This window comes from Triticum aestivum, chromosome 2B (genome assembly GCF_018294505.1).
Source record: "Triticum aestivum cultivar Chinese Spring chromosome 2B, IWGSC CS RefSeq v2.1, whole genome shotgun sequence".
Classification (NCBI taxonomy): domain Eukaryota; kingdom Viridiplantae; phylum Streptophyta; class Magnoliopsida; order Poales; family Poaceae; genus Triticum; species Triticum aestivum.
This window is the reverse complement of record NC_057798.1, coordinates 494,349,848-494,372,950: the sequence shown is the minus strand read 5'-3', so window position 1 is coordinate 494,372,950 and position 23,103 is coordinate 494,349,848.

Here is a 23,103-nt window from a genome sequence, read left to right as displayed (position 1 = left end):
CTTACATGGCAGTGCCACAAGTAAGTGGTACTATCATTACTATCTTATATCTTTTGGCATGAAAATGTGTATCACTACGATCGAGATTCAATAAACCATTTATTTAGGTGCAAGACCATCGAAGGTATTATTCAAATAAATAGAGTAACCATTATTCTCCTTAAATGAATAACCGTATTGCGATAGACATAATCCAATCATGTCTATGCTCAACGCAAACACCAATCTCGGTGGTAGAGGGAGCGTGCGATGCTTGATCACATCAACCTTGGAAACACTTCCAACACATATCGTCAGCTCACCTTTAGCTAGTCTCCTTTTATTTCGTAGCTTTTTTTATTTCGAGTTACTAACACTTAGCAACTGAACCGGTATCTTAATACCCTGGTGCTACTAGGAGTACTAGTAAAGTACACATTAACATAATGTACATCCAATATACTTCTATCGACCTTGCCAGCCTTCTCATCCACCAAGTATCTAGGGTAATCTTGCTCCAGTGGTTGTTCCCCTTATTACAGAAGCACTTAGTCTCGGGTTTGGGTTTAACCTCGGGTTTCTTCATTAGAGCAGCAGCTGATTTGCCGTTTCATGAAGTATCCCTTCTTGCCCTTGCCCTTCTTGAAACTAGTGGTTTTACTAACCATCAATGATTGATGCTCCCTTTTGATTTCTACTTTCGCGGAGTCAAACATCGCGAATATCTCAAGGATCATCATATATGTCCTTGATATATTATAGTTCATCACGAAGCTCTAGCAGCTTGGTGGTGATGACTTCGGAGGAACTATCACTATTTCATCTGGAAGATCAACTCCCACTTGATTCAAGTGATTGTTGCACTCAGACAATCTGAGCACAAGCTCAACAATTGAGCTTCTCTCCTTAGTTTGCAGGCTAAGAAAATCGTCGGAGGTCTTATACCTCTTGACGTGGGCACAAGCCTGAAATCCCAATTTCAGCCCTCGAAACATCTCATATGTTCCGTGACATTTCGAAAACGTCTTTGGTGCCTCTACTTAAACCATTTAACTGAACTATCACGTAGTTATCAAAACGTGTATGTTCGATGTTCGAAACATCCACAAACGATGTTTGGGGTTCAGCACACTAAGCGGTGCATTAAGGACATAATCTTTCTACTGATCGCATAATCTCTACTGTCAACTTTCAACTATATTTTCTCTAGGAACATATCTAAAATAGTAGAACTAAAGCGCGAGCTACGACATAATTTGCAAAAAGGTCTTTTGACTATGTTCAAGATAATTAAGTTCATCTTATGAACTCCCACTCAGATAGACATCCCTCTGGTCATCTAAGTGATTACATGATCCGAGTCAACTAGGCTGTGTCCGATCATCACGTGAGACGGACTAGTCATCATCGGTGAACATCTTCATGTTGATCGTATCTGCTATACGACTCATGCTCGACCTTTCGGTCTCCGTGTTCCGAGGCCATGTCTGTACATGCTAGGCTCGTCAAGTTAACCCTAAGTGTTTTCGCTGTGTAAAACTGTCTTACACCCGTTGTATGTGAACGTAAGAATCCATCACACCCGATCATCACGTGGTGCTTAGAAGCGACGAACTGTAGCAATGGTGCACAGTTAGGGGAGAACACTTCTTGAAATTTTTGTAAGGGATCATCTTATTTACTACCGTCGTTCTAAGCAAACAAGATGCATAAACATGATAAACATCACATGCAATCAAATAGAGTAGTGACATGATATGGCCAATATCATATAGCTCCTTTGATCTTCATCTTCGGGGCTCCATGATCATCTTGTCACCGGCATGACACCATGATCTCCATCATCATGATCTCCATCATCGTGTCTTCATGAAGTTGTCACGCCAACGACTACTTCTACTTCTATGACTAACGCGTTTAGCAATAAAGTAAAGTAGTTTACATGGCGTTCTTCAATGACACGCAGGTCATACAATAAATAAAGACAACTCCTATGGCTCCTGCCGGTTGTCATACTCATCGACATGCAAGTCGTGAATCCTATTACAAGAACATGATCAATCTGATACATCACATATATCATTCATCACATCCTTTTGGCCATATCACATCACATAGCATACCCTGCAAAAACAAGTTAGACGTCCTCTAATTGTTGTTTGCATGTTTTACGTGGCTGCTATGGGTTTCTAGCAAGAACGTTTCTTACCTACGCAAAACCACAACGTGATATGCCAATTGCTATTTACCCTTCATAAGGACCCTTTTCATCGAATCCGTTCCGACTAAAGTGGGAGAGACTGGCACCCGCTAGCCACCTTATGCACCAAGTGCATGTCAATCGGTGGAACCTGTCTCACGTAAGAGTACGTGTAAGGTCGGTCCGGGCCGCTTCATCCCACAATACCGTCGAAACAAGATTGGACTAGTAACGGTAAGCATATTGAACAAAATCAACGCCCACAACTACTTTGTGTTCTACTCGTGCAAAGAATCTACGCAATAGACCTAGCTCATGATGCCACTGTTGGAGAACGTAGCAGAAATTCAAAATTTTCCTACGTGTCACCAAGATCTATCTATGGAGAGACCAGCAACGAGTAGAAGGAGAGTGCATCTACATACCCTTGTAGATCGCTAAGCGGAAACGTTCAAGTGAACGGGGTTGATGGAGTCGTTCTCGTCGTGATTCAAATCACCGATGATCAAGTGCCGAACGGACGGCACCTCCGCGTTCAACACACGTACAGCCCGGTGACGTCTCCCACGCCTTGATCCAGCAAGGAGAGAGGGAGAGGTTGAGGAAGACTCCATCCAACAGCAGCACAACGGCGTGGTGGTGATGGAGGAGCGTGGCAATCCAGCAGGGCTTCGCCAAGCACCATGGGAGAGGAGGAGTAGGAAGAGAGGTAGGGCTGCACCAAGAGGGATAGAACTCATGTGTATGGCAGCCCCAAACCTCATCTATATATAGGGGGAAGGGGGGGCTGCGCCCCCTTTAGGGTTTCCCACCCCCAAGGGGTGCGGCCAGCCCTAGATGGCAAAGGGGAGGCGGCCAAGGGGGGAGAGGAGAGGGAGGCGCACCAATATGGGCCTTAAGGCCCATCTGGACTAGGGTTTGCCCCCTCCCACTCTCCCTTGCGCCTTGCACCCTTGTGGGGGGCGCACCAGCCCTCCTAGGGGCTGGTGCCCTCCCACACTTGGCCCATGCAACCTTCTGGGGCAGGTGGCCCCACTTGGTGGACCCCCGGGACCCTCCCGGTGGTCCCGGTACATTACCGATATCGCCCAAAACTTTTCCGGTGACCAAAACAGGACTTCCCATATATAAATCTTTACCTCCGGACCATTCCGGAACTCCTCGTGACGTCCGGGATCTCATCCGGGACTCCGAACAACATTCGGTAACCACATACAAACTTCCTTTATAACCCTAGCGTCATCGAACCTTAAGTGTGTAGACCCTACGGGTTCGGGAGACATGCAGACATGACCGAGACGTTCTCCGGTCAATAACCAACAGCGGGATCTGGATACCCATGATGGCTCCCACATGTTCCACGATGATCTCATCGGATGAACCACGATGTCAAGGACTTAATCAATCCCGTATTCAATTCCCTTTGTCTAGCGGTATTGTACTTGCCCGAGATTCGATCGTCGGTATACCGATACCTTGTTCAATCTCGTTACCGGCAAGTCTCTTTACTCGTTCCGTAACACATCATCCCGTGATCAACCCCTTGGTCACATTGTGCACATTATGATGATGTCCTACCGAGTGGGCCCAGAGATACCTCTCCGTTTACACGGAGTGACAAATCCCAGTCTCGATCCGCATAAAACAATAGATACTTTCAGAGATACCTGTAGTGCACCTTTATAGTCACCCAGTTACGTTGTGACGTTTGATACACCCAAAGCACTCCTATGGTATCCAGGAGTTACACGCTCTCATGGTCGAAGGAAGAGATACTTGACATTGGCAAAGCTCTAGCAAATGAACTACACGATCTTTTGTGCTAGTCTTAGGATTGGGTCTTGTCCATCACATCATTCTCCTAATGATGTGATCCCGTTATCAACGACATCCAATGTCCATAGCCAGGAAACCATGACGATCTGTTGATCACAACGAGCTAGTCAACTAGAGGCTCACTAGGGACATATTGTGGTCTATGTATTCACACGTGTATTATGATTTCCGGATAATACAGTTATAGCATGAATAAAAGACTATTATCATGAACAAAGAAATATAATAATAACACTTTTATTATTGCCTCTAGGGCATATTTCCAACAATCACATCACAACATGCCCTGCAAAAACAAGTTAAACGTCCTCTACTTTGTTGTTGCAAGTTTTACGTGGCTGCTACGGGCTGAGCAAGAACCGTTCTTACCTACGCATCAAAACCACAACGATAGTTCGTCAAGTTAGTGTTCTTTTAACCTTCGCAAGGACCGGGCGTAGCCACACTCGGTTCAACTAAAGTTGGAGAAACAGGCACCCGCTAGTCACCTGTGTGCGAAGCACGGCGGTAAAACCAGTCTCGCGTAAGCGTACGCGTAATGTCGGTCCGGGCCGCTTCATCCAACAATACCGCTGAACCAAAGTATGACATGCTGGTAAGCAGTATGACTTGTATCGTCCATAACTCACTTGTGTTCTACTCGTGCATATAACATCTACGCATAAAACCTAGGCTCGGATGCCACTGTTGGGGAACGTAGTAATTTCAAAAAAAATCCTACGCACACGCAAGATCATGGTGATGCATAGCAACGAGAGGGGAGAGTGTGTCCACATACCCTCGTAGACCGAAAGCGGAAGCGTTATGACAACGCGGTTGATGTAGTCATACGTCTTCACGATCCGACCGATCCAAGCACCGAACGTACGGCGCCTCCGAGTTCAGCACACGTTCAGCTCGATGACGATCCCCGGACTCCGATCCAGCAGGGTGTCGGGGATGAGTTCCGTCAGCACGAAGGCGTGGTGACGATGATGATGTTCTACCGATGCAGGGCTTCGCCTAAGCAGCGCAACGATATGACCGAGGTGGAATATGGTGGAGGGGGGCACCGCACACGGCAAAGGAACGATCACGAAGATCAACTTGTGTGTAGTGTCTATGGGGTGCCCCCTGCCCCCGTATATAAAGGAGGAGAGGAGGGGGAGAGGGCCGGCCACTATGGCGCGCCCTGGAGGAGTCCTACTGATGCGGAGCATCCCAAGTTCATCCCCATGTACACTCCCACTACTCTCCAAGCCCCAAGTGGACATATGACGAGACCTCAAACAAACGCCATTGGACACAAGGTGAACTCGCTCCTCTCCGAACCTTCACTTCCCACATGTGAGACATGGTTACTACCTCAAATATATGTGCTATGCATGACCAGGAACAAGGAGGAAGACCATGCACAAGACAGCGAGGACACCAAGCACAAGGACCAAGAGAAGAAGCTGCGCGAAGCTACAGGCAATGGACGACCGGCCCAGCCCGGACGTCCGGCCCCTGAGGACCCGAGCCGAATCCACGGACGACCGGAGCCACCGGACGTCCGACGACTCCCAGCGCCCGGACGACCGCCAAACACCAGACGTCCGACACTCTCCAGCGCCCAGACGACCGACACCGACCGGACGTCCGACACCACCTGTCCAGAGCCAAAACGCCGGACGTCCGACATGTACCGGACGACCGGACCCTCGCGAGCCACCGGACGTCCGGTACCCTTCGGACGACCGACGCCTGTGCGCTGCCATGTGTTGGGCCGCAGCCCATGTACCCCTTCACTTACCCCTTTGTGGCCCTAGACTATATATACTCCTCCACCTCCTCCTAGTTAGGTTTAGTGTTGATTTAGCTTAGATTAGAGATAGAGCTTCGCTCATCCATCGGATCTCCTCTTCGTGAGAGACCGCGGCCTCCTCGGAGAAGATCCAATCAGATTCAAGACCCCCTCGTGGGAAGATCCCCTTGCGGATTCAAGACCTCCTCACGGAGAAGATCGGTTACCTATGTATCCTTACCTTTGTTGACTTTGGATCTCATGTATCTCTTTGTGTTCTTTGATCTAGCACTTGTGTGACCTATTCCTTGTTGGTTGAGTGTTTTCGCTTGTTCCTCCCCGTGATTTCCTCGTGTTCTTCCGCGCGTTCTTCGTGTTTCCCGTAGGATCCACTCCAAACGTGAAAGATCGTCACCATAGGGTTCCATCCTACATCATCTTGGATCAGAGCCAGCTTGTCTCATGATATCATCTTGGTATCATGAGCCACGTTGATCACGTTTTGGAGCCCCTACCCCTCTTTTTCTTGCTTGATTTTGTGTGTTCTTGCCTAAATCTGAAAATCCCCACCAAAAATAGCCCCAAATTTTTTTGTGATTTGTTGGTTTGATGATGTTTTGTTGATTTTGATCCATGGATTTGCTTGGTTTCAAGTGGATCTAGCATCACCCCAAGTTTCCCCATCTTTCCTCCACAAAATCGCGTCAATTTTGACCCCGAAATCTCCATTTTCCGCTCAAAATCGCGCCCCTGAACTCGCATCTCGTGTTGACCCCGACCCACCGGACGACCGGAGTTTTATGGATGTCCGGAGCCCCAGGAACGACCGGACGTCCGACCTTTTCCGGACGACCGGAACCCCTAACCTGAACCGAATTTATGGATTTCCGACTTTCCCGGACGTCCGACGCCCCGGACATCCGTCCATTTACGGACGTCCGTAACCTGTAGATATTGACTTCGGCTGATTCTTGTTTCGGTCATAACTAATTCATCCGAACTCCGATTTTGACGTTCTTTAGCTCGTTTTGAAGCTATTGACATCCCCCTTCCCACAAAAATACCACCAAAATCATTTGAATCCATCAAATTTTTGGAACTTTGGCATCTTTGCCTAGGGCTTCCACCATATCATCCTCATAGCCACCACCGACTTCCGCAACCTAACCCATTTTGTTCACCATAGCATTAGTGGTTGCTTGAGTAGTGATTCGAGTCTCCTAAGGTGTTTCGGCTACTTAGGGATGGTTGCTTCTTCATCAACCACCACCTCCATTTCCACATAACCTTGCCCACCATACACTTCCGACAACCCAACCTAACCCAATTTTGTTTGAGTCGTGGCTTGTGTCTCCTAAGGTGTTTAGGCTACTTAGGGACGACAACTTCAACTCCGACACGTGTGTAGCCCATCATTTCACTTCCACTTTGCCAAGTGCAAACCACCAACGCATTCCCGCTACCACCATTTGACATTTGTTATTTGAGATTTTGAGTTCGCGGTTTTTCCGTTTCCTAAGGTGTTTCGGCTACTTAGGGACGAGTCTCCATCATCTTGGTATCTACATCAAGAACACCGCCACTCATCATCGCAAAGGACGGTAACCTCGACAACACCATTGTATATTCCCCTTGCAAATTGCATTGATAACCCCTAGCCCATTTTGCGTTACTTGCCTATCGAGACTAGCCATTTGAGTATTGTCGACAACGTTACTTGTGCACATTAGTGATCATACTTCCCATAGCATACATACCATATCATCTTGGTATCATATCATCCATTGTGTCTCAAGTTTGTTCCCGCATATACACAATTGCTATCTTGGTTTGTGCATTGTGCAAAAGTGGCCATACAAAAAAAAGAAAATAAAGCTTTTAAGCAAAAGAAAGAGAGCAAAGAAGCTTGTAAGCAAGTGCCATAGCATCATACCATATTGCATATAAGATTGTCATATCCGATCATCTTGGATCATCTTGAGAGAAACACCGGGAACCATACATACATAGCATACTTGGGATAGAAGTTTATCCATTTTGCATCTTATAGGTTGTGCACAAGTTTCGTATCCGCCTATTGAGCAATCGTGCTAGCGTCTCTCTTGAGTTGTGCAACACGAGCGTTTTCCGTGGATTCCACATTTTGTGCTCATTCCTTGGTTGCACGACCCCATTTATCTATCCGTGTGTGTGTTTCCGTGTGCCATTCTTTGCTATTGGTCCATTTGTTTCACTTGCGAATTTGTGAATCTCTTTCAACATTATTGACTCTTGCTAACATTTTGCATCAAATTTTTGTGCCACTATCCTCACCGAGCTCCACTATAAGCTTTACTTGTGTAGGTGTGAGAACCAACAAGGATTGGTACCAATAGTGCTATTTCATTGTCCGCATTTGAGTGAACTTGATTCATTGTCAACATCGGTCAAGGTACATTGGTATAAGTTCTTATCGTTCTCCCACTCATATTTGCTTAAGTCTTGTGATGGATAGGCAAGGCATTTCCTCTCCGGTCCTCGACAACAACGACGGCGTGAACAACTACATCACCAAAGCGTCTATCCTCGATCTACAACGACAAGTGCAAGGCGCACAATCAAGATTGCTAGAGCACATCGAGAAGAAGCTTTCCGCACATAAAGAGGAGCAAGATGCAAGGATGGAGGAGATTAGAGCATTGATCAAGTCTTCTTCCCCTTCGTCATCTTCAAGGCGGCGGCATTCAAGCCACAAGTCTTCGGAGCACGGCAACGATGCAAGTGCAAATTATCCTCGTCCACATCTACATGGCGACCACCATCACGTTCATGATCCACATCGTCATGAAGGGCAAGTCACCTCCAAGCATCATGTGCATGACGACAACGAACGACATCTACTACGAGCTCAAGCACGACAACGACATCATCATCATGAAGATGCTCCACAAGCGCAAGTGCACAAGTCCCAACAAGCCCTATTTCACGCCAAGTCCAAGCTTCAAGAGCACAAAAGAAGACCGCGAGACAAGCACCACCAAGACGGCACTATGGCTACATCAACCACTTCGGCATCTTCACCAAGTGCTATCAAGGCATCTTCGCCTTTGGACGTACGGCATCTTCGCCTACTTCCCACGAGTATGCCTACATCGATTTCATCAAGTCCAAGGCGACTACCTACAAGCGAGGGAGACACTTCCATCTTCGGAAGCCCCTCAAGGAAGATGGCCAAGCATGGGAAACTCCCTTTGGTCATGGAGACGAGCTACGAGGTGCCACATCATATGGGCCTCCCACACCAAGACGGTGACAAGACGGTCGAGCAAGGGCCATCCCCTTCGACCACGACGACGAGCGAGAACCTCTTCAACACCATGAAGACGGCGCCCACATTGGACTCCTACTCCGAGTCAAGCTACGCGACCGCGCATGGAGACATTTGCACCAACATCTCTCTGACACCCACATATGTTGAGATGCCCCATTTGTCATGTGAGGAGAGCCACCACCCCATGAGAGAGATGAGTGACTTCACCATACGTGACATTGAGAGCATTTCCTTTGAGAGGATGAGTGTGACCACCACTAGCCCCACACATGAGATCATGCCACACATCCTATGTGAGGTTGAGCGTCATTTGAGTGACTCCACCAACCATATGAGTGAGAGCATCCAAGAGGGAGTGAATGAACCACAACACTTAGTGAGTGAGGTAGTTGACACGGCATGTGAGGCCACCATGATTTCTAACGACTTAACCTCTACTCCTAGTGTGTTTTCTTCTTTGGTGCTAGGTCTCCTACATGACGACATGCCTATACGCGACGAGTCCATCCCTCCAATGGAAAAACCGATGGCCATGGTGGATAATGATGCACCCCCCACATGGTTCCATCAAGATGAAGATGACAACGAGTGGATTTTCAACACCTCACCTACAACACGTGAGCGGTGCTCCAAAGGTAACATAGGTGATGGTGCTTCTCTTGTCCCACTAGTGACTCTCTTGACATTGATTGCTCCCATGATGTTGACAAACCTATTGCCATGCTTCATGCTAGTGAGACTTCTTCATGCCTTGACTTACCAATTTATGATGAATATGATGATGAGCATGTTGAGTTGCCTAGTTGTGATGCTATGCTCCATAGGATATCATGTGAAAATTCTTTTGGTCACATCATGTTTGACAATCCATTGAACTTGTCATATGCTATGAGTGAGATCTCCCATATTGCATCATTACAATCTCAACATAGTAACTATGCATGCCCCATTAAAATAAATCCCATTTGCACTTATGGCATAGATGACGAGATGATGGTCATTGGCTTTTGCTTCTCTTGTGATGATATTGCCATGCTTTCTTTACATGATTTGCGCAATTCATCTATTATGTCATGCCATGATCACATTGTTTCGAATATGGATTGTTTTGGATGTTGTCAATATTCTCCATGTGATGTTGCTACTCATGCTCATGAGGAGATCCCCATAGCTTCCTCATACATATTAGGAGATTTTGATTCATCCCATCCTTGGCATGATTTCCATGATTGCTTGCACCATATGCATTCCATGAATAACAATGCTCTAGATATTTCTCATGATGCATTACATCCTTTGAGTCTCCAATATGCTATACATAACAACAAACCTATCATGATGGATGACATGTTTCTATATCACGCATCTCATTTTTTGAGCATTGGCTATTTTGTGCTAACCAACATATGCCCGTGCGCATCATGATGGATGATGTGTACATATACCATGCACACACAATTTTCTCTTTGTCTTTGTTTTGTGTAGGTACTTATGAACACTCGTTAACCTCACAATCCCATGAGTTGACGAAACGAGCTCTTGAGCGCAACGACGACTTGGGATCACGAGGACTATCCTTACCACCGTTCCCTTCGCGCAAGGACTACGCGCATCTCTTCTACTTGGCTCTCACACGGCTATGGGCTATTTACCACTTGTCACCTTATGCTCATTTTCCCGTGTTCACTTTGCATGTTATTCTTACTTCTATGCCTTTGCCATGCAATTGTGACCTTTGCTTGCATCTACCAATGCTTCACCATTATGATACTCCTATGTGTATTTGCATGCTTGGTGGAGATCCTTATTGCTTTTGTCATGTTTATCATGTGCCCCATGCTATAGATGTTTGTTGTGTTGGGAGAGTCATGATGACCACTTGCTATTTACATATGGCTTCTCACCAATACATTCATGCTATGTTCCTCACATCTTGCTTTCATGCTTGTGCTATGACATGTGAATTATTCATGCCCACTATTTGCACACATGACATGCTTGCCATGATTCCTTCTAGTATGTTGCATCTTTGCACTACTAGCATGCTTGACTTGATCGCTATGATTGCTTGCTATGTTGCATCACCCATGTTCCAATATCACTTGCTTTCTTGGGTTGATGACATATATGTTCATGCCTCTCACTTGATTTGTCATGATCATTGCCTCTTGTATCCATTAGTTGCATCTCTCATATCACCTTGTATTGAGTGCCAACTTGTTATGCTTATTGATCTTGGAGACTTGGACACTTTACTTGTGATGCATGATTGTTTGATTGAGCCTCTTGTATTTGGTTGTTCTTACATCATAAGCCTTCATACTATGAAATGCTCCCTTGTCCATTCTTATGATGAGCATGATGCATACACTTGTTGGGTATCTTACCACATGAATCATAGGTTTTTGCACTTCTGCTAACCTCATTTGTTTTTCCGAGTGTTTGTCATGTTCTTTCATTTTGAAGGATTTACAAGGCGGTACCACCACGAGACATATTGGTTATGTGAAGGCATACAAGATGCGCAACTACATCATCCTTGAGACACTCCTAAAGGTGACCTCCTTCCCTTTGATCCATCCTCAAGTTTGTATATTGGATGGGTCACTCTTTCATTGTTGTTTCCTTCTTGTTGTCTACATGATACATCTCGTGAACGGAGGATTGACATTGGAGATTGGCTACATGGACCTTCACATTGAGGAGCGCTCGCACTTATTGGATGCACCTTCGAAACTCCACTCATGCCTCGACATCGAGCTTTGGTACACCAACACCTCCATATTTGTTGATTGTGCTCATACATGTCATGCTCGATGGACTTATCATACTCACCACAAGTTTGCACCCTATGCATGGATTGACTCACATTATGCTTGTCTTGTTGCATCTATTTCCATGTCATCCATGATATATGAGCTTGTTCACTTCCTTAGCAAATTTGTTGTGATCTACCTTGATGGCATTTTCATACATCATGATCATTTTGTCAACCATCAATTGCATGATGACATTCACATATTGAAAATCCATTGCTATGTTCATGCTTTTGATACACCATCTATTATGACATCATTTTGCATCGTGGTTGCATTGCTCATATTCATAACACAATTGTGTGCACAATGATTGCATTTCCTCCCATGAATGCTTTGCATCTCATTATAGATCATCTTGATAAGCTTCATGCGCTTTGTCACGACCAATCTTGCCGCACGGACTCATTCTTGCATGATCGACACTTTGTGTGTGATAACCATTGTATTTCAGAGTGTTGCTTGTATTTGCTCTTTTTGCGTGTCTATCACTCCGGCGACACCTTGGACTACTCGGATGGCGCCATGTCTTCAACTTCGTCCAACTACAAGTCCGTCTACGACAACCGTTTCCATGGTGATGAGGATCACGATCCGAGGTCGGATCTTTCCCAAGGGGGGGGAGATGATGCGGAGCATCCCACATTCATCCCCATGTACACTCCCACTACTCTTCAAGCCCCAAGTGGACATATGACGAGACCTCGAACAAACGCCACAGGACACAAGGTGAACTCGCTCCTCTCCGAACCTTCACTTCCCACATGTGAGACATGGTTACTACCTCAAATATATGTGCTATGCATGACTAGGAACAAGGAGGAAGACCATGGACAAGACGGCGAGGACACCAAGCACAAGGACCAAGAGAAGAAGCTGCGTGAAGCTACAGTCACCGGACGACCGGCCCAGCCCGGACGTCCGGCCCCTGAGGACCCGAGCCGAATCCATGGACGACCGGAGCCAACGGACGTCCGACGACTCCCAGCGCCCAGACGACCACCAGACACCAGACGTCCGACACTCTCCAGCGCCCGGACGACCGACGCCGACCGAACGTCCGACACCACCTGTCCAGAGCCAAAACGCCAAACGTCCGACATGTACCGGACGACCGGACCCTCGTGAGCCACCGGACGTCCGGTACCTGTCGGACGACCGGCGCCTGTGCGCTGCCATGTGTTGGGCCACAACCCATGTACCCCTTCACTTACCCCTTCGTGGCCCTAGACTATATATACTCCTCCACCTCCTCTTAGTTAGGTTTAGCGTTGATTTAGCTCAGATTAGAGATAGAGCTTCGCTTATCCATCGGATCTCCTCTTCGTGAGAGACCGCGGCCTCCTCGGAGAAGATCCAATCGGATTCAAGACCCCCTCGTGGGAAGATCCCCTTGCGGATTCAAGACCTCCTCACGGAGAAGATCGGTTACCTATGTATCCTTACCTTTGTTGACTTTGGATCTCGTGTATCTCTTTGTGTTCTTTGATCTAGCACTTGTGTGACCGATTCCTTGTTGGTTGAGTGTTTTCTCTCGTTCCTCCCCGTGATTTCCTCGTGTTCTTCCGCGCGTTCTTCGTGTTTCCCCATAGGATCCACTCCAAACGTGAAAGATCGTCACCATAGGGTTCCGCCCTACATCACCTACTCCCACCGGGAGTAGGATTCCCCCCCTTCCAAGTAGTAGGAGTAGGAGTCAAGGAAGGGGGAGAGGGAAGGGAAGGAAGGAGGGGGTGCAGCCCTCCCCCCTAGTCCAATTCGGACTAGGCCTTGGGGGGGCGCGGCCTGCCCTAGGCAGCCCATCTTTCTTTCCTGTATGGCCCAATAAGGCCCAATACTTCTCCCCGGCGAATTCCCGTAACTCTCCAGTACTCCGAAAAATACCCGAATCACTCGGAACCTTTCCGAACTCCGAATATAGTCGTCCAATATATCGATCTTTACGTCTCGACCATTTCAAGACTCCTTGTCATATCCCGATCTCATTCGGGACTCCGAACTCCTTCGGTACATCAAAACTCATAAGCTCATAATATAACTTTCATCGAAACCTTAAGCGTGTGGACCCTACGGGTTCGAGAACAATGTAGACATGACCGAAACATGTTTCCGGTCAATAACCAATAGCGGAACCTGGATGCTCATATTGGCTCCCACATATTCTATGAAGATCTTTATCGGTCAGACCGCATAACACATACGTTGTTCCCTTTGTCATCGGTATGTTACTTGCCCGAGATTCGATCGTCGGTATCTCAATACCTAGTTCAATCTCGTTACCGGCAAGTCTCTTTACTCGTTCCGAAATACATCATCCCGCAACTAACTCATTAGTTGCAATGCTTGCAAGGCTTATAGTGATGTGCATTATCGAGTGGGCCCAGAGATACCTCTCCGACAATCGGAGTGACAAATCCTAATCTCGAAATACGCCAACCCAACATGTACCTTCGGAGACACCTGTAGAGCTCCTTTATAATCACTCAGTTACATTGTGACGTTTGGTAGCACACGAAGTGTTCCTCCAGTAAATGGGAGTTGCATAATCTCATAGTCATAGGAACATGTATAAGTCATGAAGAAAGCAGTAGCAACATACTAAACGATCAAGTGCTAAGGCTAACGGAATGGGTCAAGTCAATCACATCATTCTCCTAATGATGTGATCCCGTTAATCAAATGACAACTCTTTTGTCCATGGCTAGGAAACATAACCATCTTTGATAAACGAGCTAGTCAAGTAGAGGCATACTAGTGACACTATGTTTGTCTATGTATTCGCACATGTATTATGTTTCTGGTTAATACAATTCTAGCATAAATAATAAACATTTATCATGATATAAGGAAATAAATAATAACTTTATTATTGCCTCTAGGGCATATTTCCTTCAATCTCATGGTCTAAGGAAATGATACTTGACATTAGAAAAGCTTCAGCAAACGAACTACACGATCTTGTGCTATGCTCAGGATTGGGTCTTGTCCATCACATCATTCTCCTAATGATGTGATCCCGTTATCAATGACATCCAATGTCCATGGTCAGGAAACCATGACCATCTGTTGATCAACGAGCTAGTCAACTAGAGGCTCACTAGGGACATGTTGTGGTCTATGTATTCACACATGTATTGCGGTTTTCGGTCAATACAATTATAGCATGAATAATAGACAATTATCATGAACAAGGAAATACAATAATAACCATTTTATTATTGCCTCTAGGGCATATTTCCAACATTTGGGTGCTAGTGTCTCCACTATTCCCAAAACTTTGTGCGATTTGCTAGATTTCCGTGACTTTGAAGATTGTTCTCTAAACTTGCATCTTGCGGATTCCACTATTAAAAAGCCTATGGGAAGAATTAATGATGTTCTTATTGTTGCAAATAGGAATTATGTGCCCGTAGATTTTATCGTTCTTGATATAGATTGCAATCCTTCATGTCCTATTATTCTTGGTAGACCTTTCCTTAGAACGATTGGTGCGATTATTGATATGAATGAAGGGAATATTAGATTCCAATTTACCTTGAGAAAGGGTATGGAACACTTACCTAGAAAGAAAATAAAATTACCATATGAATCTATCATGAGAGCCGCTTATGGATTGCCTACCGAAGATGGCAAAACCTAGATCTATCCTTGCTTTTATGCCTAGCTAGGGGCGTTAAACGATAGCGCTTGTTGGGAGGCAACCCAATTTTATTTTATTTTCTTTGTTTTTGTTCCTGTTTAGTGTTAAATTTTGTTTCTACTTTCTGTTTATATGTGGTTTTATGTTTTAATTAGTGTTTGTGCCAAGTAGAACTTATAGGATAAGCTATGATGATAGTTGATTTGATTCTGCTGAAAAACAGAAACTTTGCGCTCACGAGAAAAAATTCAATAAATCACAGAAACATGTTTTTGCATTGATTCTTTTTGCTTCTGGTCAATAAACAAATTTTCCAGTACGTCCTATTTCGGTAGAATTGTTAGAGTTCCAGAAATTTTCGTTAGTTGCAGATTGCTATAGATTGTTCTGTTTTTGACAGATTCTGTTTTTCTTGTGTTGTTTGCTTATTTCAATGCATCTATGGCTAATAAATTAGTTTATAAACCATAAGGAAGTTGGAATACAGTAGGTTTAACACCAATATAAATAAAGAATGAGTTCATTACAATACCTTAAATTAGTCTTTTGTTTTCTTTCACTAACGGAGCTCACGAGATTTCTATTGAGTTTTGTGTTGTGAAGTTTTCAAGTTCTGGGTGAATTCTTTCGATGGATTATGGAACAAAGAGTGGCAAGAGCCTAAGATTGGGGATGCCCATGGCACACCCAAGATAATTCAAGGACACCAAAAAGTCAAAGCTTGGGGATGCCCCGGAAGGCATCCCCTCTTTCGTCTACTTCCATCGGTAATTTACTTGGAGCTATATTTTTATTCACCACATGTTATGTGTTTTGCTTGGAGCACCTTGTATTGTTTGCATCTTTGCTTGTTAGTTTACCACAATCATTCTTGCTATACACACCTTTTGAGAGAGTCATACATGATTTGGAATTTGCTAGAATACTCTATGTGCTTCACTTATATCTTTTGAGCTTGATAGTTTTGCTCATAGTGCTTCACTTAAACCTTTTTGAGCATAATAATTTTTGCTCTAGTGCTTCACCTAGATCTTTTAGAGCACGGTGGTGGATTTGTTTTAAAGAAACTATTGATCTCTCATGCTTCACTTAGATTATTTTGAGAGTTGTTAATAGCATGGTGATTTGCTTAAAGATAATATACTTGGTATTCAAGATATGTGAAACTTTCTTTTGAGTGCGTTGAATACTAAGATAAGTTTGATGCTTGATAATTTTTTTGAGATATGGAGGTGATAATATCAAAGCAATGCTAGTTGGGGTGATTATGAATTTAAAGAATGCTTGTGTTGAAGTTTGTGATTCCCGTAGCATGCACGTATGGTGAACAGCTTTGTGATGAAGTCGGAGCACAATTTTATTTATTGATTGTCTTCCTTATGAGTGGCAGTCGGGGACGAGCGATGGTCTTTTCCTACCAATCTATCCCCCTAGGAGCATGCCTATAGTGCTTTGGTTTTTGATGACTTCTAATTTTTTGCAATAAGTGCATGAGTTCTTTTGATTACTGTTGAGTCCATGGATTATACGCACTCTCACCCTTCCACCATTGCTAGCCTCTCTAATACCGCGCATTTTTTGCCGGTATCATACACCCACCATATACCTTCCTCAAAACAGCCACCATACCTACCTATCATGGCATTTCCATAGCCATTCTGAGATATATTGCCATGCAACTTTCCACCGTTCCGTTCATATGACACACATCACTTTTGTCATATTGCTTTTTTGCATGAACATGTAGTTGACATTGTATTTGTGGGGCCACCTTCATAATTTTCATACATGTCGCTCTTGATTCATTGCATAGCCCGGTACACCGCCGGAGGCATTCATATAGAGTCATATTTTGTTCTAAGTATTGAGTTGTAATTGTTGAGTTGTAAGAAAAATAAAAGTGTGATGATCATCATTACTAGAGCATTGTCCCAGTGAGGAAAGGATGATGGAGACTATGATTCCCCCATAAGTCGAGATGAGACTCCGGACGAAAAAAAAAGATTGGCCATAAAAAAAGAGAAAAGGCCCAAAAAAATAAAAAAATGAGAGAAAAAGAGAGAAGGGACAATGCTACTATCCTTTTACCACACTTGTGCTTCAAAGTAGCACCATGGTCTTCATGATAGAGAGTCTCATATGTTGTCACTTTCATATACTAGTGGGAATTTTTTTCATTATAGAACTTGGCTTGTATATTCCAATGATGGGCTTCCTCAAAAGTGCCCTAGGTCTTCGTGAGCAAACAAGTTGGATGCACACCCACTTAGTTTTCTTTTGTTGAGCTTTCATATACTTTTAGCTCTAGTGCATCCGTTGCATGGCAATCCCTACTCACTCACATTGATATCTATTGATGGGCATCTCCATAGCTCGTTGATACGCCTAGTTGATGTGAGACTATCTTCTCCTTTTTGTCTTCTCCACAACCACCATTCTATTCCACCTATAGTGCTATGTCCATGGCTCATGCTCATGTATTGCGTGAAAATTGAAAAAGTTTGAGATTATTAAAGTATGAAACAATTGCTTGGCTCGTCATCGGGGTTGTGCATGATTAAATATTTTGTGTGATGAAGATAGAGCTTAGCCAGACTATATGATTTTGTAGGGATAACTTTCTTTAACCATGTTATTTTGAGAAGACATGATTGCTTTAATTTGTATGCTTGAAGTATTATTACTTTTATGTTAATATGAACTTTTGTCTTGAATCTTTCGGATCTGAATATTCATGCCACAATTAAGAAGATTCACATTGAAATTATGCCAAATTATCACTCCGCATCAAAAATTCTTTTTTATCATTTACCTACTCGAGGACGAGCAGGAATTAAGCTTGGGGATGCTTGATACGTCTCCAACGTATCTATAATTTTTGATTGCTCCATGCTACTTTATCTACTGTTTTGGACTATATTGGGCTTTATTTTCCACTTTTATATTATTTTTGGGACTAACCTATTAACCGGAGGCCCAGCCCAGAATTGCTGTTTTTTTGCCTATTTCAGTATTTTGAAGAAACAGAATATCAAACGGAGTCCAAACGGAATGAAACCTTCGGGAACGTGATTTTCTCACTGTTGGAAATATGCCCTAGAGGCAATAATAAAAGCATTATTATTATATTTCCTTGTTCATGATAATTGTCTTTATTCATGCTATAATTGTGTTATCCGGAAATTGTAATACATGTGTGAATAACAGACACCAACATGTCCCTAGTGAGCCTCTAGTTGACTAGCTCGTTGATCAACAGATAGTCATGGTTTCCTGACTATGGACACTGGATGTCATTGATAACGAGATCACATCATTGGGAGAATGATGTGATGGACAAGACCCAATCCTAAACATAGCACAAGATCGTATAGTTCGTTTGCTAGAGTTTTCCAATGTCGAAGTATCTTTTCCTTAGACCATGAGATCGTGTAACTCCTGGATACCGTAGGAGTGCTTTGGGTATGCCAAACGTCACAACGTAACTGGGTGACTATAAAGGTAGACTACGGGTATCTCCGAAAGTGTCTGTTGGGTGACATGGATCAAGACTGGGATTTGTCACTCCGTATGACGGAGAGGTATCACTGGGCCCACTCGGTAATGCATCATCATAATGAGCTCAAAGTGACCAAGTGTCTGGTCATGGGATCATGCATTACGGTACGAGTAAAGTGACTTGCCGGTAACGAGATTGAACGAGGTATTGGGATACCGACGATCGAATCTCGGGCAAGTAACATATCGATAGACAAAGGGAATAGCGTACGGGATTGATTAAATCCTCGACATCGTGGTTCATCCGATGAGATCATCGTGGAGCATGTGGGAGCCAACATGGGTATCCAGATCCCGCTGTTGGTTATTGACCGGAGAGTCGTCTCGGTCATGTCTGCTTGTCTCCCGAACCCGTAGGGTCTACACACTTAAGGTTCGGTGACGCTAGGGTTATGAAGATATGTATATGCAGAAACCCGAATGTTGTTCGGAGTCCCGGATGAGATCCCGGACGTCACGAGGAGTTCCGGAATGGTCCGGAGGTAAAGAATTATATATAGGAAGTGCTATTTCGGGCATCGGGACAAGTTTCGGGGTTATTGGTATTGTACCGGGACCACCGGAAGGGTCCCGGGGGTCCACCGGGTGGGGCCACCTGTCCCGGGGGGCCACATGGGCTGTAGGGGGTGCGCCTTGGCCTAGATGGGCCAAGGGCACCAGCCCCTATAGGCCCATGCGCCTAGGGTTTCAACCATGGAAGAGTCCATGTGGTGGAAGGCACCCCTAGGTGCCTTGGGGGGGAGGGAAACCTCCCCTTGGCCGCCGCCCCCCCCTAGTAGATGCCATCTACTAGGGCCGGCGCCCCCCCCTTGGCACCCCTATATATAGTGGGGGGGGAGAGGAGGGATTTTATACCAGCCCCTGGCGCCTCCATCTCCCCCCGTTACGTCTCTCCCTCGTAGTCTCGGCGAAGCCCTGCTGCTGTGACGCCCTGCATCCACCACCACGCCGTCGTGCTGCTGGATCTTCATCAACCTCTCCTTCCCCCTTGCTGGATCAAGAAGGAGGAGACGTCTCCCGTCCCGTACGTGTGTTGAACGTGGAGGTGCCGTCCGTTCGGCGCTGGTCATCGGTGATTTGGATCACGTCGAGTACGACTACATCATCACCGTTCTTTTGAACGCTTCCGTGCGCGATCTACAAAGGTATGTAGATGCATCTAATCACTCGTTGCTAGATGAACTCCTAGATGATCTTGGTGAAACGAGTAGGAAAATTTTTGTTTTCTGCAATGTTCCCCAACAGTGGCATCATGAGCCAGGTTTATGCGTAGTTCTTCTTGCGCGAGTAGAACACAATTTGTTGTGGGCGTAGATTTGTCAACTTTCTTGCCGTTACTAGTCCTTTCTTGCTTCAGCGGTATTGTGGGATGAAGCGGCCCGGACCAACCTTACACGTACGCTTACGTGAGACCGGTTCCACCGACTAACATGCACTAGTTGCATAAGGTGGTTGGCGGGTGTCTGTCTCTCCTACTTTAGTTGGAGCGGAATCGATGAACAGGGTCCTTATGAAGGGTAAATAGAAGTTGACAAATCACGTTGTGGCTTTAACGTAGGTAAGAAAACGTTCTTGCTAGAACCCTAATTCAGCCACGTAAAACTTGCAACAACAATTAGAGGACGTCTAACTTGTTTTTGCAGCAAGTGGTTTGTGATATGATATGGCCAAAGTTGTGATGAATGATGAATGATCTATATGTGATGTATGAGATGTTCATGCTATTGTAATAGGATTCACGACTTGCATGTCGATGAGTATGACAACCGGCAGGAGCCATAGGAGTTGTCTTTATTCTTTTATATGACCTGTGTGTCATCAAGAAACGCCATGTAAATTACTTTACTTTATTGCTAAACGCATTAGCCATAGTAGTAGAAGTAATAGTTGGCGAGCAACTTCATGGAGACACGATGATGGAGATCATGATGATGGAGATCATGGTGTCAAGCCGGTGACAAGATGATCATGGAGCCCCAAGATGGAGATCAAAGGAGCTATGTGATATTGGCCATATCATGTCACGTTTATTATTTGATTGCATGTGATGTTTATCATGTTTTGCATCTTGTTTACTTAGAACGACGGTAGTAAATAAGATGATCCCTCAAAATAATTTCAAGAAGTGTTTCCCCTAACTGTGCACCGTTGCGACAGTTCGCTGTTTCAAAACACCACGTGATGATCGGGTGTTTTATTCAGACGTTCACATACAACGGGTGTAAGACAGATTTACACATGCAAACACTTAGGTTGACTTGACGAGCCTAGCATGTACAGACATGGCCTCGGAACACAGAAGACCGAAAGGTCGAGCATGAGTCGTATAGTAGATACGATCAACATGAAGATGTTCACCGACGTTGACTAGTCCGTCTCACGTGATGATCGGACACGGTCTAGTTAAACTCGGATCATGTAATACTTAGATGACTGGAGGGATGTCTAATCTAAGTGGGAGTTCACTAATAATTTGATTAGTTGAACTTAATTATCATGAACTTAGTCTAAAATCTTTGCAATATGTCTTGTAGATCAAATGGCCAACGTAGTCCTCAACTTCAACGCGTTCCTAGAGAAAACCAAGCTGAAAGACGATGGCAGCAACTATACGGACTGGGTCCGGAACCTAAGGATCATCCTCATAGCTGCCAAGAAAGATTATGTCCTACAAGCACCGCTTGGTGACGCACCCGTTCTCCCTGCAGAACAAGATGTTATGAACGCTTGGCAGGCACGTTTCGATTACTACTCCCTCGTTCAGTGCGGCATGCTTTACAGCCTAGAGCCGGGGCTCCAAAAGCATTTTGAGAGACATGGAGCATATGAGATGTTCGAAGAGCTGAAAATGGTTTTCCAAGCTCATGCCCGGGTCGAGAGATATGAAGTCTCCGACAAATTCTTCAGCTGTAAGATGGAGGAAAACAGTTCTGTCAGTGAGCACATACTCACTATGTCTGGGTTGCATAACCGCTTGACTCAGCTGGGAGTTAATCTCCCGGATGATGCGGTCATTGACAGAATCCTCCAGTCGCTTCCACCATGCTACAAGAGCTTTGTGATGAACTTCAATATGCAGGGGATGGAAAAGACCATTCCTGAAGTATTTGCTATGCTGAAATCAGCAGAGGTAGAAGTCAGGAAGGAACATCAAGTGTTGATGGTCAATAAAACCACTAAGTTCAAGAAAGGCAAGGGTAAAAAGAACTTCAAGAAGGACGGCAAGGAGGTTGCCGCGCCCGGCAAGCAAGCTGCCGGGAAGAAGCCAAAGAATGGACCCAAGCCCGAGACTGAGTGCTTTTATTGCAAGGGAAGCGGTCACTGGAAGCGGAACTGCCCTAAGTACTTAGCGGATAAGAAGGCCGGCAAAACAAAAGGTATATGTGATATACATGTAATTGATGTGTACCTTACTAGTGCCCGTAGTAGCTCCTGGGTATTTGATACCGGTGCAGTTGCTCACATTTGTAACTCAAAGCAGGGGCTGCGGAATAAGCGGAAACTGGCAAAGGACGAGGTGACGATGCGCGTCGGGAATGGTTCCAAGGTCAATGTGATCGCCGTCGGCACACTACCTCTGCATCTCCCTTCGGGATTAGTTTTAAACCTTAATAATTGTTATTTAGTGCCAGCTTTGAGCATGAACATTGTATCGGGATCTCGTTTAATTCGAGATGGCTACTCTTTTAAATCTGAGAATAATGGTTGTTCCATTTTTATGAGAGATATGTTTTATGGTCATGCTCCTATGGTGAATGGTTTATTCTTTATGAATCTCGAACGTGATGCTACACATGTTCATAATGTGAGTACCAAAAGAAGTAAGGTTGATAATGATAGTCCCACATACTTGTGGCACTGCCGCCTTGGTCACATAGGTGTCAAACGCATGAAGAAGCTCCATGCTGATGGACTTTTAGAGTCACTTGATTATGAATCATTTGACACGTGCGAACCATGCCTTATGGGTAAAATGACCAAGACTCCGTTCTCAGGAAC